This window comes from Macrobrachium rosenbergii, chromosome 30, assembly GCF_040412425.1.
Source record: "Macrobrachium rosenbergii isolate ZJJX-2024 chromosome 30, ASM4041242v1, whole genome shotgun sequence".
NCBI lineage: Eukaryota > Metazoa > Arthropoda > Malacostraca > Decapoda > Palaemonidae > Macrobrachium > Macrobrachium rosenbergii.
Genome location: NC_089770.1, coordinates 19,352,081 through 19,367,080, shown reverse-complemented (window position 1 = coordinate 19,367,080; position 15,000 = coordinate 19,352,081).

Sequence of the window (15,000 nt, the reverse complement as noted above, 5' to 3'; positions counted from 1 at the left end):
CTCTCTCTCTCTCTCTCTCTCTCTTCTCTCTCTCTCTCTCTCTCTCATAACGAGAACCGAAAATGGAAAAGGAAAAATGGTATATCTCTCTCTCTCTCTCTCTCTCTCTCTCTCTCATAGCGAGAAGGGAAAAATGGGAAAAGAAAAAACGGGGCTCATTTTCTAATCCCCCTTCACAGATTTATAATATATTTTTCATTCGGGCGGTCCCTACCACATCAACCCGGCCAGTGTGGAAATTGCGTTTTGATTTTTCATGCAGGAATGAAATCAAGTTTGTCTCATATAATTTGCAAATCGTCAATTATACTTTACATTACACGTTGCTAATGCTATATACATACATGCATATGCATTTTCCACAAGGCCTATACTCCCTCTCCTCGGTAACTCCCCCTCCCCACCTTCCTACTGCTGCCGGAACGTCACTCATTGCTTGCAACGGTGGAAAGTACATGGAAATGTACACACACACACACATACACACACACACACACACACTTGCAGACTACTCTTTGCTGCACAGTACACTTACATACATGCTTACGTTTTAGTATCTGATCGTGTCCTTACACAGAGAATACTCATGCAAGTGCACATATGCATCCTCATTAAGACATTTCTCACAGAATGTATGCCTCTACGTATATTACGCATGCATACATACATACATACATGAGCAAGATGTACACTTACATTCGGATCTCAAGTGGCCTTCAAGCGAATATGTTCGCTACTTCATGCACATTCGCACACTTATATACACCTCTTTCAGTCCTCAGCAAAGAATAGGTAGATATCTAAACTTACTTGCACCGTTATAAAGGAAATATATGGGTCTGAATTTAAATAACCACATATTTATAAAGAACTGTGCACACATACTTATACACTTCGCTCGTCCCATCGCAGAAAGATATATATATATATATACAGCTAAACATACACACTTCATCGTCCCTCGACGTAAAAAAAAAAAAGAAATAAACCTGGATGGTATAAAACTAAAAAATGCAAGTTGAAAAAATATATGAATGTTAGAGCGGTTGCGTCGGGCTATGCTAGTTTTTTTTTTTTTTCATTCCTCGACTTTTACATTGGTTTTTGCATATATATGAACACTGAAATATTAATTGAGTTGCCTTCGCACATTTTGCGGTGAGCGGTCATGATTTTAAGCGGTGAGTGGATGTGGGGAGAGGAGAGGTTGTGGGGGGGGGGAGGCAGTAGGGGAATTGCGGAAACTTTCAGCGGAATGGTGTGAGAAATAGTGGGGAAAAATGTAAACAGTGAAATAGATGACAGGCCAAAAACGACTGTTCCTTTGTGTGTTCATGCGTGAGTTTTGTTTGTGTCCGCCCGGCTGTTTCTTTGTTCTGTCTTTGTCGTTTTGTAGGTTGCGTGTCTCTTCGTCATTGTGAGTTTCGTGGTGACGGACGTGTTTGTTTCTGTGTGTCTTTTTGTTTGGGCGTTTCTGATGATACATAATCCTGTTTAATTGCGGAATATTGCCAAGTGCAGGATTGGCCCGTTCAGGTTTGTTTTTGTCGTTGTTTTGTTTGCTAGAGTTTTATTCTGGTCATTTCTGATGTTTTGAGTGAATTTGTAAATCAGTTTTGTCTCTCTCATCCACTTTGAACGGTTTATACAGGAGAGAGAGAGAGAGAGACTGTATGTCAAGGATTTTTCCTATCTAGACTTTGTTATTGAGGTTTTGTAAATCAGTTTGGTCTCTCCTCAACCACTTTAAACGGTTTATTACAGTAAAGAGAGAGAGAGAGAGAGAGAGAGAGAGAGAGAGAGAGAGAGAGAGAGAGAGAGAGAGAGGGCTTGTATGTCAAGGATTTTCCCTATAAAGAATTTGTTATTGAGGTTTTGTAAAGTAATGTTCGTAATCGGCTTCTTTTGTTCTGCATGGGTCCTGGCTTCTAAGACTCTTTGGAGTATTGTTGCCGTGTCAGTACAATTTCTTCATTTCATCTTTTCCGTTATAGAGACGATCTCTCTCTCTCTCTCTCTCTCTCTCTCTCTCTCTCTCTCTCTCTCTCTCTCTCTCTCTCTCTCTCTCTCTCTTTCTCTCATTATCATTATTATCCTATACGTTCATTTTTTTCTTCCTATTTTGATCAAGCTTGGCATGTACGTATTGCCTCCAAGATTGGCAAGTGTTTTCTATAAGTTTTTTAACCTTTACATATTTCGTAAGGTCACAGGTCACTATAAGGACCAAAATTTTAAAATTTATTTTTTCTAGATCTCAGTAACTATGAAGGTTAGAGGTGTCTGGTTTTCAGAATTGGATACTATTAAAATTTCGTGTTAGTTTGTTTAACCTTCACCTATTTTCGTATTCAGGGGTCGAATCAGCGATTATTTTTCCCAAATATTGTTTCGAGGTCACAAGTTGATTTAAAAGTCACAATTGTATTTTTATCTGATTTTGATGAAACTTGGTAGGCAGGTGCCCTCGAGGTTAGCATATTTTCTCCAAATAGTTTTTAAATATAAATTTGATTTATTATAAACATAACTTTTTATTTGGGTGCACTTTGATTATTATTTTTCTCAGATATATTTTAACTTTGACCTATTTTTTATTATTGTTTTCCTCAGATATTTTTTAACCTTGACCTATTATTCAAGGTCCAAAACAATTTACTGGTTGACGTTTTATTTTTCTCTAATTTTGATAAAAGAAGATAAGTAGGCATTTTGGGGTTAGTTGATGGTTCTCCCTAAATGTCTTCTGCCCTGACATGTTTCTGAAGGTAAAAGGTCAATTGAAAGACCAAAACTTGTACATTTTTTTATTAAGATCAAAGAATCTATAATAGTGTGAGGTCTTCAACTTCTCGAACATATAATAGTGGGCGAAACGACTGACTTTGGATGGCTGGGTATTTCGCCCCGCCCTTTTGTCTTTTAACTTCTCCAAAACCACATTATTCTTGCAGTCACCTCTATTACCCTTTATTGTTATTTCGATAAACAAAATAATTATTTACTGCGGTCCTTGAATATAAAATGTTTTTATATAAGCCAAATGCTGCAGTGATTCATTTATAAATGTTATTAACAAGTTAAAGGCTTCAATGATTACATATCAAAATGTTTGAAATAAATCAAATGTTGCCGTGATTATTTTCAAAATATTGGTAATAAGTCAAAAGCTGCAATGATTACCTATCAAAATGTTGACAATAGGTCAAATGCTACAATGATTTCATAACGTGTTTTTAATAAGTCAAAGGCTGCAGTGACTACATTTCAAAATGTTGTTAATAAGGGAAATGCTACAGTGATTACATATCAAAATGTTTTATTTTGTCAAATGCTGTAGTGATTGCATTTCAAAATGTTGTTAATAAGGAAAATGCTACAGTGACTGCATACCAAAATGTTTTATTATGTCAAATGCTGCAGTGATTACATTTCAAAATGTTTGTAATAAGTCAAATGCTGCATTAATTACACGTCAAAATGTTTTTCATAAGTCAAAGGCTGCAATAATTACATATCAAAATGTTTTATTATGTCAAACGCTGCAGTAATTTTGTTTCAAAATATTTTTAATAAGTCCAAGGCTGCAATAATCACACGTTAAAATGTTTTCCATAAGTCAAATGCTGCATTGATTACATTTCAGAATGTTGTTAATAAGTCAAAGGCTGTAATGATTACATTTCAAAATAAATGTCGAATTTTAGTGTTGGTCAGTAGTAGTTTCAGTAATAATCAGTGATATCAGTACTGCAAATGATAGTATTCTCGTTAGTTATCAGTAGTAGTTGCAGTAATAATTAGTGATATCAGTACTACAAATGATAGTATTCTCGTTAGCTATCAGTAGTAGCTGCAGTAATAATTAGTGATATCCGTATTAAAAGTGGTAGTACATTTTTGTTGTCTCTCAGTGTTTTATTGGCTAAAATAAAAAAGAAAATATTCAAAGAGAAGAACACCAGAGAAAGACGAAGAAAAAACCATCGCTCAGCGCAAAAAATAACATCCCACAAAGCATAATGACAAACGAAAAACAAAAAGAAACGAGTTAGAAATGCGCCTAAGTTTCTTCGGCGCAATCGAATTTTCTGTATAGCGGCTACTGCGTATAATCAACGCCACCGAAAATAGATATATCTTTCGGTGGTCTCGGTATAGTGCTGTCTGAGCCGCGGTCCATGAAACTTTAACCACGACCCGGTGTTGGCATATCCTATATCGTTGCCAGAAGCACGATTAAGGCTAATTTTGACCATAAATAAAATAAAAATAAAATACTGAGGCTAGAGGGCTGTAATTTGGTACGTTTGATGATTGGGGGTGGATGATGATCATTCCAATTTGCAGCCTTCTAGCCTCAGTAGTTTTTAAGATCTGAGGGCGGACAGAAAACGTGCTGACAGAATAAAGTGTGGACGGACAGACAAAGCCGGCACAATAGTTTTCTTTTACAGAAAACTAAAAATTGGAAATTACATCCCACCAAACTTACATATAGCAAAAGACGGCATCACTCAACGCATATACGAAGCAGAAACAGAACGACCGAAAATCTCGCAGAAGGCAGAGTGCAAGCGAAAGGATTATCACGCAAAACGCACGCAGGAAGTGTAAATAAGAAGAAACTAGCCCGTATTATTATTATTATTTATTATTATTATTATTATTATTATTATTATTATTATTATTAGAAGTGTAAATAAGAAGAAACTAGCCCGTATTATTATTATTATTATTATTATTATTATTATTATTGTTATTATTATTATTATTATTATTATTATTATTATAACCCCTCCACAAACCTCACTACCTCCCCCTTCATGTTCACTTACAAACAAAGCGACGAGAGAAACAAATAGAACCAATTAATGAGCGAATGGAGGGAGAAACAAAATGAAAAAGAGAATAAAGGATATAAAGAAGTGACGGTTCAAAGGTTGATTGTTTTGACGGGAAACATAATTATTCATTAGTTACAAATTAGTTGTTAATTTGTTGTGTTTTGATGGTGATTGAAAACGCTTTTGAAAGGATGAGTGGCTGAGAGACTCGGGTAATTCGGTCGTGAAGTGCTCGCACATTACGGCTGATATGTTTTAGTGTCAGAGGTTTGTTTTAACGGAAATACACAAGCATGCGTACACACACACACACACACACAAGTATAATTATATATATACTGCATATGTGTGTGCATATATATATATATATATATATATATATATATATATATATATATATATATATATATATATATATATACATACATACATACATACATACATACATATACATACATACACACACTAGAGAGATTTACCAGGTTCGCTCTTTGGTGAGAATGAAGCAATTTGGGCAAGTTCACTGGTGAACCCTCTAGTAAATTTTGTACGTGATAGCTGGTCAGCTGCAGTTGGCTGCAGTCAGAGTAGACATTGGGATGAAGTCAGCAGCATGTAACCAACCTAACTATGGTGAAAAGTCATGCTGATCGTTTTATTCTAAACCCGGGTAAATAGGGAGGGTAGGAGTCAGGAAGGGCATCCTTCCGTAAAATATCTGCTAAAACCAGTATTAAGTGCTCAGTGAGTGTTAGAAACACCTGTCAAAGGCTCATTAAAAACAGCGACCCTGACCAGGGATTAAGCTGGGAAGAAGAAGAGGTCATATTCGTCGTTCTATCAGCAAGTTCAGCGAGGTTTTGTCTTGCCCGATTTCGGACGTTAGTAAGTGCTGTAGAAAAGATATAAGTGAAAAAATTTATAATATGGCTCCGTCGACGATCACTGCTTATGGTGTTTACGCACCTTTAGCAGCTTCCTTTACTCCTCAATCTCTTCACCATCTCAACCCATCTGATTGTTCATAAGTGGGCCTTCCTTTCTCTGCACCTTATATAAAGCAAGTAGAAAGACGGACATGTATTTAACAATAACCCTTTTTTTTATTACTACCCTAATGCTATTCTTCCTGCATTTTAATACTCTTTCATCTATTTATCTGTTTATTAACTTATTTTTTCCTGTTTTGATAAGTGGGATCTCTTCTTTTTGTATTTCACTTTACTTCCTCTTAAATCTTCCCAATGAACATCATATTCTCTGGAAGTTTGAATTTCAAGTCAGTGGCCGTGTGGGCTTGTTCCATATGAACAGGGTTCATCTACTGAATAAAAATAATAATAATAATTTCAGTGTAATCATTCTTTCAATCCAGCTCTTTCACAAGGAGCCAAATGCTCTTGCTACCTTAACAATTTCGGTGGATATTGGTATAAAAACTTTTGTTTTGGGGAAGAGAGTAAGAGCAGTTTATTCAAGAATATTAGCCCTGTAGTCAACTATTCCTCCTATTGAAAATCCCCCTTGTGGACCTTTCTTTGCATTATAACGACAGTTGTTGTAGAACTAATGGCTAAATGAACATTTCCGCATGCCTCTGATAGTTAGTAGTGAAGCTGTCGTGACGACGCGTTATGTGCAACAGCATCATCGTATACAAAAAGCAAACCTGGATTTGTGAAATCAGTGAGTTTTACCTTGGCAGAAAACCTTCGTATATTAACCACCTTAGCCATATCCATTTTAAAATGCAAACAGACTCCTTCCGTTTTAATTATCAAGAAATGTGTACTGTAATAAGTAGGAAAAATATATGTCAAGCGAAGTTCGGTACAGGCACACTTTCCTGATTCACGTCACAATTTACGCATAAATCCTCCTCTTCCTGTCCATAATAGGTCATATGCCGTGGTCTCCATATTCTTATTATTATATTTGTTCGGAAGGGAACCCTATTCATATGGAACAAGCCCACAGAGGCCCTTAACCTGAATTTCAAGTTTCCAAAGAAAGTGGTAATCAATTGAAAGAAGCAATAGAAGGTAAAAGGAAATATAGACAGAAGAGATCAGTTATTAGGGAAGAAAAAATAAATTAACAAATTAATAAATAGATTGATGAAAATGTGACCAAAGTATTAAAATTCAAGATTTGTTGTAGGGTAATTATGTGATGCATTTTCACTTGAACTTCTGAAGTTCCAATTGCACAACACCCTCGGGGAGGCTATATTCCACAGTCCAGCGGCATACCCTAATAGAGTGATTTGACTTTTAAAACCTTGGGTCGACAACCAAGCATCATCAAGAGGTTCTCTTCCAACTACCTTGGCCGAGGTTTTAATAGAGAATAGAAGAGTATTATATTATTTCCTCATAAGAACTCTGCCTTAATTTACAATATATTTGTATCTCAAACCAACGACACTTCCTAGAATACTGTAGTAGTGTCTAGTTGTGTCACTTAACTTTTTTTCGGTGTTAGCAACCTCAGTAGATTGACAGACCTGACGATGTGGTTGCGTTGCCCAAAATATTTATATATGTATGTAATATATATATATATATATATATATATATATATATATATATATATATATATATATATATATATATATATATATATATATATATATATATATATATATATATATATATATATATATAGAGAGAGAGAGAGAGAGAGAGAGAGAGAGAGAGAGAGAGAGAGAGAGAGAGAGAGAGAGAGAGCTGAGAGCTGAAGTCAGGTTAAAAGAAAGTCCAGTATGTTTTAAGGTGGTGCAGTCATGCGAAGAAATTGGAAGATTGCAGAGTGGTAAAAAAGGGTTTATGATTAGAGAATCGAGAGGAACACTAAAATATTTCCGGTTAGACGATATAGGCTTAGTACCCAAGAGTCTGTGCTAGAAGAAGAAAGTGAAAATGACAGTGACCTTTGTCTTGTTTTCCCTTCAAGACATCCGTTGTAAGAGGAACCAGTTTTTTAGTTAGAAATTTATATCAATTTCTCTCATAAATTCACTTATATACGTTAGCTGTGAGCAAACAAATAGACTCTTTTATGACGTTGTGTTCGGTGTTATATAAATGCGTGTTTAAAATACGTAAATAGTTTAGAAGCGGATGGTCATTTTTTTTAATCCAGTTAATTACACAGGAAGCGCTCCAGAGCACCTGTATGCATGACAACACCTGTTAAAACAAAGATTCCCCAATAACATTTCGCTGTCACAAAGAGACAGCACCTCTTCGGCGAATTAGTGCTCCACTTACTCAAAAAAAAAAAGCAAATAAGTCTATATGTATGGAAGAAGAAGTTTGTGTACGCAGCTCTTCATCGTCTTGATTTTTCCGAGGCGAGATGTGATCCAGTTTCAACAACGGCAAATATTTCACGAGTCCGTACGTTCGGAAGAAATGGGAGCTTGTTTGCACTGCTCTTCATCTTCTTGAAATTTTCTGAGTGAACTCTGATCCAGTTCCAGCAGCGGCAAATGTTTCTGTAGGAATTAAAGTTCAACGATTTGTTGGCGCACATATCAAGGGAGCCATCTGGTCTGTTTACAATCGACGGCGTGTTGTGTTTACGTTCCGTCCGGTGAAGATTCCCTTACCCATGGCTTATAGGTATCACGCCCTCGTGCCTGTAGACATCCGCTGGTAATACGCCCTAAGTGGGCTGACGTGTATTCGGGCACCCTGGAAGATGGTAAAAATGCCTGGTCATTAATATATATATATATATATGTATATATATATATATATATATATATATATATATATATATATATATATATATATATATATATATATATATATATATATATATATATATATATATTATACACATATATACATACATATGTATATACATACAAGGGTGGGAGTAACTACAGCCAGAATTATTTGTATGAAATACAAGAAAGCTGGCCTTTAAATGGAAAACTGCTAACAATGTATTATTTATAACCCATATAAAATGCCTTGTTTTCCAAACATCAATCAAAAACAAATTCCAAAGCATTAATCAAAGATGTTTTCGTAACTTTAACTAATTATATTCTTAAATTTAGTTAATGTCTAATCCAACGAGAGAGAGAGAGAGAGAGAGAGAGAGAGAGAGAGAGAGAGAGAGAGAGAGAAAATTACCCATAAAACCTAATCTCTCAATCTGACAGGTCAACCTCTTTAAGTGCCGGCAAAGAAGGCGAAGTCTCTCCACTTTTGGAGGTCAGGTCAGGTCAGACGATTGAAAGGAAAAACGACTTTCTGGAGTAGGGGCCACTAAAAGAGCAAGATGGGGGCCAATTAATATTTGGGGGCTTAATGGAGGCTGGGGAGGGGGGGGTGTTTTTATCTCCCTTGTTCTCCAGTGCATGTCCTTTGACTTCTGATTCCTGTTTGGGTCTTTGGTTTTGACAGGCGATGGAGATTATGATTGTGGAAGTGGGGAGGTTGGGGATTGGCAGGGGTTGGGGGTGGGGGGGAGAGAACGTCTTGTTAAGGATGGGGAGTTATAAGTGGGGCGTCGACTACTTTATGGTCTTTTGTAAATGGACAAGAACGTTAAGAGTAGGAAGGATCTCATGGTTTCAGAATTATGAGTTCTCTCTCTCTCTCTCTCTCTCTCTCTCTCTCTCTCTCTCTCTCTCTCTCTCAGAAAATTTGTTTGCGAAAGGATAAAAAAAAAAGTTCTTGTTTCTAACTGGGTTTTGGGAAATCACATTTTCATTCATTCAAAGATTGTCATTTCTTACAGGGGTTAAGCTCATGAGTAATTTGTTCAACTTTCAGAAGTCAGTTCTGCTATAAGTGCAGTTTCATATAGGAAATTTTTTTTTTTTTTTTGTGTGTTTCTATAATGCAACAGCGTTCTGGTTAATTTCCTCATTTATGGAAGTCTTGTAGGATTTTGGACAAGCTGAATCAGTTTTATTTATTTTATTCAGTTTTTTGGGTGTTGTTAACAACTGGATATCTTGCAGATAAGAGACATCAGGGTTCAAAACAGATAAGAGTCTACATCTCATCAGCGTTATTTATCAAGAGAATCTCCGAAGGATTATTTATCAAGAGCATGTCGCTTATCTTTGACTCAAATTCAAGCCTGTGCCCATCAGGTAGTCTTATGACAATTAATTTAGCATATCTATGGTAGGGTGCCTTGAATAGTTCTCTTAATCGGCAACTTAGCGTCTTAAATGTGTCAATCGCAGATACCAGAGATAATGCTCAGAGAGATAAACGCCGGCCACACCGCTCTCGGGCGCTTTCAAAATCTGCGTCTGAGACGCGGGCCTCCTCCTAATCGGCAACCAGATCTATTGACGCCCACCTCAATTCTCTCTTGGCTAATTAGCTTCCAATAACATTTGGGAGACTTCCATTCACGCTTCCAGGCTGCGATTATGGAATTCCAGAAGATCCCGGGAGGTGCCGGCATCTCCGAGGAGTGATAAAGGGAACAATTGAAGGCTTTCACGAAGATCTTGCTTGAAGTCTCCCGCCATTATGACGTCACAGAAGCCTCTTGGCGGGTGACCGTCTCCCGCTTCGCCTTACCAGGTTTCCATCTCGACAACCGCTTTTTATCGAATATTATCCTCGTCATCTTTTGATGACCACTCTTGCAGCTCCTGCCGGCATGTTGACGCAAGCAATTGCAAACGAGCTAAAGTAAAATACCGGCAATTTCCCTCGTGTTGGATGGGAATGTGAAGTATTTACATTCTGTTTTCAAAGGAAGGCGCCTCTTCAGAGCCGAGCGGGTAACAAAGGTAGTCGGACCTTAGGGATTAGCGGCGATAAGTGGGCGTGAACTACCGATAGTCACTTCACCCGCCTACGCCCACCATTGTCGAAGCAGCCAGATTAAAAGGGCGCAAGAGCCTTGCCTTGTGGAGAGCGGGATTCCTTCTTCCCTTGCGTCGGATTCCATTCTTCCCCTCGGCCCTCGAGTCCCGTATCTGTCTTCCCCGTCTTCATCTTGATTAGAAAGGTCAGGTGTTGCTGAACAGGTATTTTTTTTTAGTCAGGAAGCTGATACCCCTTCCGTCGCTTTTGGCTATGGCAATGTTACTATCTTTATTATTAATGATGATAATCAGTTTATCATCTTATATTAAACATAATGGTTTTGTCACATGCCCATGGAGATTTAAGTAATAATTATAATTCCGATAATTCGTGGTTTTATAAATTATATTGTTATTCATTATAAGTAAATGCCATTAGTATTTACTGTTATTATTGTTATCTTGATTTTGCCCCATATGCTGAGCAATCCAAAACTGCCATTAATGCGATGAAGAGAAAAGGCTTCCTCAGAGGAAAATCCGACAAGAAAAAGAAAACGAAAAGAAAGAAGAAAAGTTTAGTAACAAAAGATAAATGAATGAAGAAAGGTAAATATAATATATTCATTTAAATGGCACCTTGCTACTTAGGTTGTTCTTTTTTTTTGTTGAACTGTTCTTCTACCTATATTTTATTTGGTAACAATGTTATTCCCTAATTCTTTGTACTTACATCTTGTATTCCCTTTTGGCGTCTGTATATTTTAGTTGTTAAAAGGAAAATGGTAAAAATGACAACGGTAGCTGTGTGGTATTTCTGCTTTATTCCTTATGATGTTTGGAGGTTTTCAAGCAATATTAGGTATAATAATGATGATAATGATTATGATAATAATGATAATTTTAACTTCTCTCAATATGATTTGAGATTTTTGTTTTCTTGATATAATAGAATACACACGGAGGGTTTTGGAAAAACTACAGTACTCCTATCATCGACTTGAATAATAATAATAATAATAATAATAATAATAATAATAATAATAATAATAATAATAATAATAATAATAATAATAATAATAATAATAATACCATTTACTTTTTTATAGAGAAGAAAACTGCTGTATATTGTTGACCAATATTAGCGTGCAAGAGAAGCGAGTCATAAGAATTGAGAAGATTCAATATAAGATTAATTCGCACGATGCAGCCGTCATTTTCAAAAACGACAACAACAACAACAACAATAATAATAATAATAATGATAATAATGGAGAAACAAATCCACAGTTATGTTTATGTACATATATTTAAAGATAAAACTACAGATATCTCTCAGGAATCTCTTCAGTTTTATCTTTAAATATATGTACATATACATAACTGTGGATTTGTTTCTCAATTCTAAGACTCATGCTACTATGAGTATTTTTTTTAATAATAATAATAATAATAATAATAATAATAATAATCGTTACTGAAACTCAAACAGCAAATTAGTTGAGACATTTTTAACTTTCCTAATTGTTTTAATCGAGTCTGGGCTGCAGTGGAGGCATCAGGTTTCCCATGACGTCGGCCTCGGCGTTAATAATAAAAAAAGAATACTCTTAGGAGGGCAAGGTATTGGAGGTTCAAGTCCTGTAGTTAACAGACGATATTTTTATTTTGAAAACTTATGAATAATGATAGATACTGACTTATAAATCATGTTGTTTAGCATTTAGCTTATATATATATATATATATATATATATATATATATATATATATATATATATATATATATATATATATATATATATATATATATATATATATATATATATATATATATATATATACAATATATATATTTCAACCCACAAGAAAATCTTGCTATTACAAAGTATCATCAGTCCATATTAATACGAAATTATATGTGGTGTCTAGTGGATTGTTTTGTAAAGATTATATTACGAAGACTGTAAGAAATTTATCATCATATTTTATTATTATTATTATTATTATTATTATTATTATTATTATTATTATTATTATTATTATTATTATTATTTTTAAAGTGTGGTAAGGAAAATTTTTTTTGATAACGTATGGTCAATATTCTGGAAGACAAATTGCCATTATTATTATTATTATTATTATTATTATTATTATTATTATTAGTAGTAGTTAGTAGTAGTAGTAGTAATATTATTATTAGTAGTAGTAGTAGTAGTAGTAGTAGTAGTAGTAGTAGTAGTAGTAGTAGTAGTACTAGTAGTAGGAAGAAATATTCCTATAGAGCAAAGCAGTTACTTATGAACGTGCCTTTAAAACATCCGCGATATAAAATTCTTTAATAGGCAATAATGCGTAAGAAAGGAAATAAAACAAAATAGAATTGAAGACACACTATCAGTACATCCTAAAAATATCGAAGTAAAGCTGAACGCTTTAATGGATGCTAAACAAAAGTAAATAAATAGATAAACAAAACAGTCGAAATTTATCAACCGAGACCTGGCCCAAACGACCTTGTTGCATATATTGACATTCTTCCCGGCATCTTGCAAATCTTTCCCCCACACAAACCCCTCCCTTCCCTTTCCATTTCCCCCTCCCCAGACCAAAACTTAGAACAATCTCCGAAGACCCTCATTGTACATGCAGGGAGAGGCACCAAGTCACACAGTTTACAAACAAGTTGGATAAACATCTCAGCCACCGCAAAACCAGCTGAAATTGTCATTGGGGAAGGGGGCTTAGGCCCCCCCCTCAAAACTTTCATCCTTCCACCACCTTTCACCCCTCCCCCACTCCTCACTCCTATTTCTTCCACCCCAGAAAGCTGAGAGAGAGAGAGAGAGAGAGAGAGAGAGAAGGAAACTTTCTGAACTTTCTTCAAAGCCTTCATGCTCAGACAAACCACAATTTCAGCCATTGTAGGGGTCTCTTACCAGGCGCCCCCCCCCCTTGCCAACCGTGCTCTTCCTAATGCCTTTCCCTCAAAATAGAGAAAGAGAGAGAGAGAGAGAGAGAGAGAGAGAGAGAGAGAGAGAGTTTTCGTCAAAGCTTCTCCCCCACCACCATCACCACCGCACCCTCACCCACAGATTCAGGCTGGAAAATTATGTGTTTGGGCGAAAACGTTGTGCTTTTCCAGACTCTGGAATCTGGAGTCTGGAAATGACTTCGTCTGGGTTGCGCAGTAATGGATGTCTTTCTCTCTCTCTCTCTCATTCTTTCTTTCTCGATTTATTTACGCTTTTTTCTATTTACCCTTGTTTTGTCCAATTTATATTTATATGTTGATTTCCTTTGTTTTTATTCCTACCTTTCTCGTTCTCTTTCTTTTTCCTCATTTATTGGCGTAGATTGAAATCTCTTTTATCATTTTGCTCTGAATTTTTCGTTCTTCCTTATTAATTCCTTCTTTATTTATACATTTTTATTTATGCATTACTCTTCTGGAATTTGGGAAGGTGTGCAGGCCTTACAACTTAATTTTTTTTCTTTAATTTTATATATACTTTTTGTATTATTACTTTTTGTATTATACTCTTTTGCAGGAGATAAGGTAATTGAAATAAATGTATTATTATTATTATTATTATTATTATTATTATTATTATTATTATTATTATTATTATTATTATTATTATTGCTTCTATAAAGAATTGTGGTGGTCATATTTGTTTTTTTTATTATTATTGTGATTATCAAAATCTTCCTTTTAAATTGCGTTTCCTGTCGTCAGTCTTGTTCAGTAATAATAATAATAATAATAATAGTAATAATAATAATAATAATAATAATAATAATAATAATAATAATAATAATAATAATAATAATAAATAAAAAGCATATGTGTAACCATTTTATTCATAGGTTTTATTTGAAAGATGTGGTTTTTGATGTTTATGTTATGATTGTCGAACACATGTTATTAGACGTCTTTATATACCTATTGATACTTATTAAGAAGAGAGCAGATTTCTTTACTTATACTTACATACATACATACATACATATATATATATATATATATATATATATATATATATATATATATATATATATATATATATATATATATTATATTTGTTTGTGTGTGTTTTTTTGAAGTTTCCTGTGGCACCCGTTTAGAGAACATCAGCATTCTTTCATCGAACTGGTTTGCGAGCGTTTCTGATCCTCTGCTGTCAAGCTTTGGAATTCATTTTCTACTTATGTTTTCTCTGATTAAAATCTATCCATTTAAAAGCAGCTCGGTAGTTTCTCAGGGTTTCCCTTTCCATCGGCCATCGACCTCTGCACTGGGAAAGAAATTTGGCCTTGAATTTGAGGGCATAATTTCATTATGTTTCAACTTCAAATT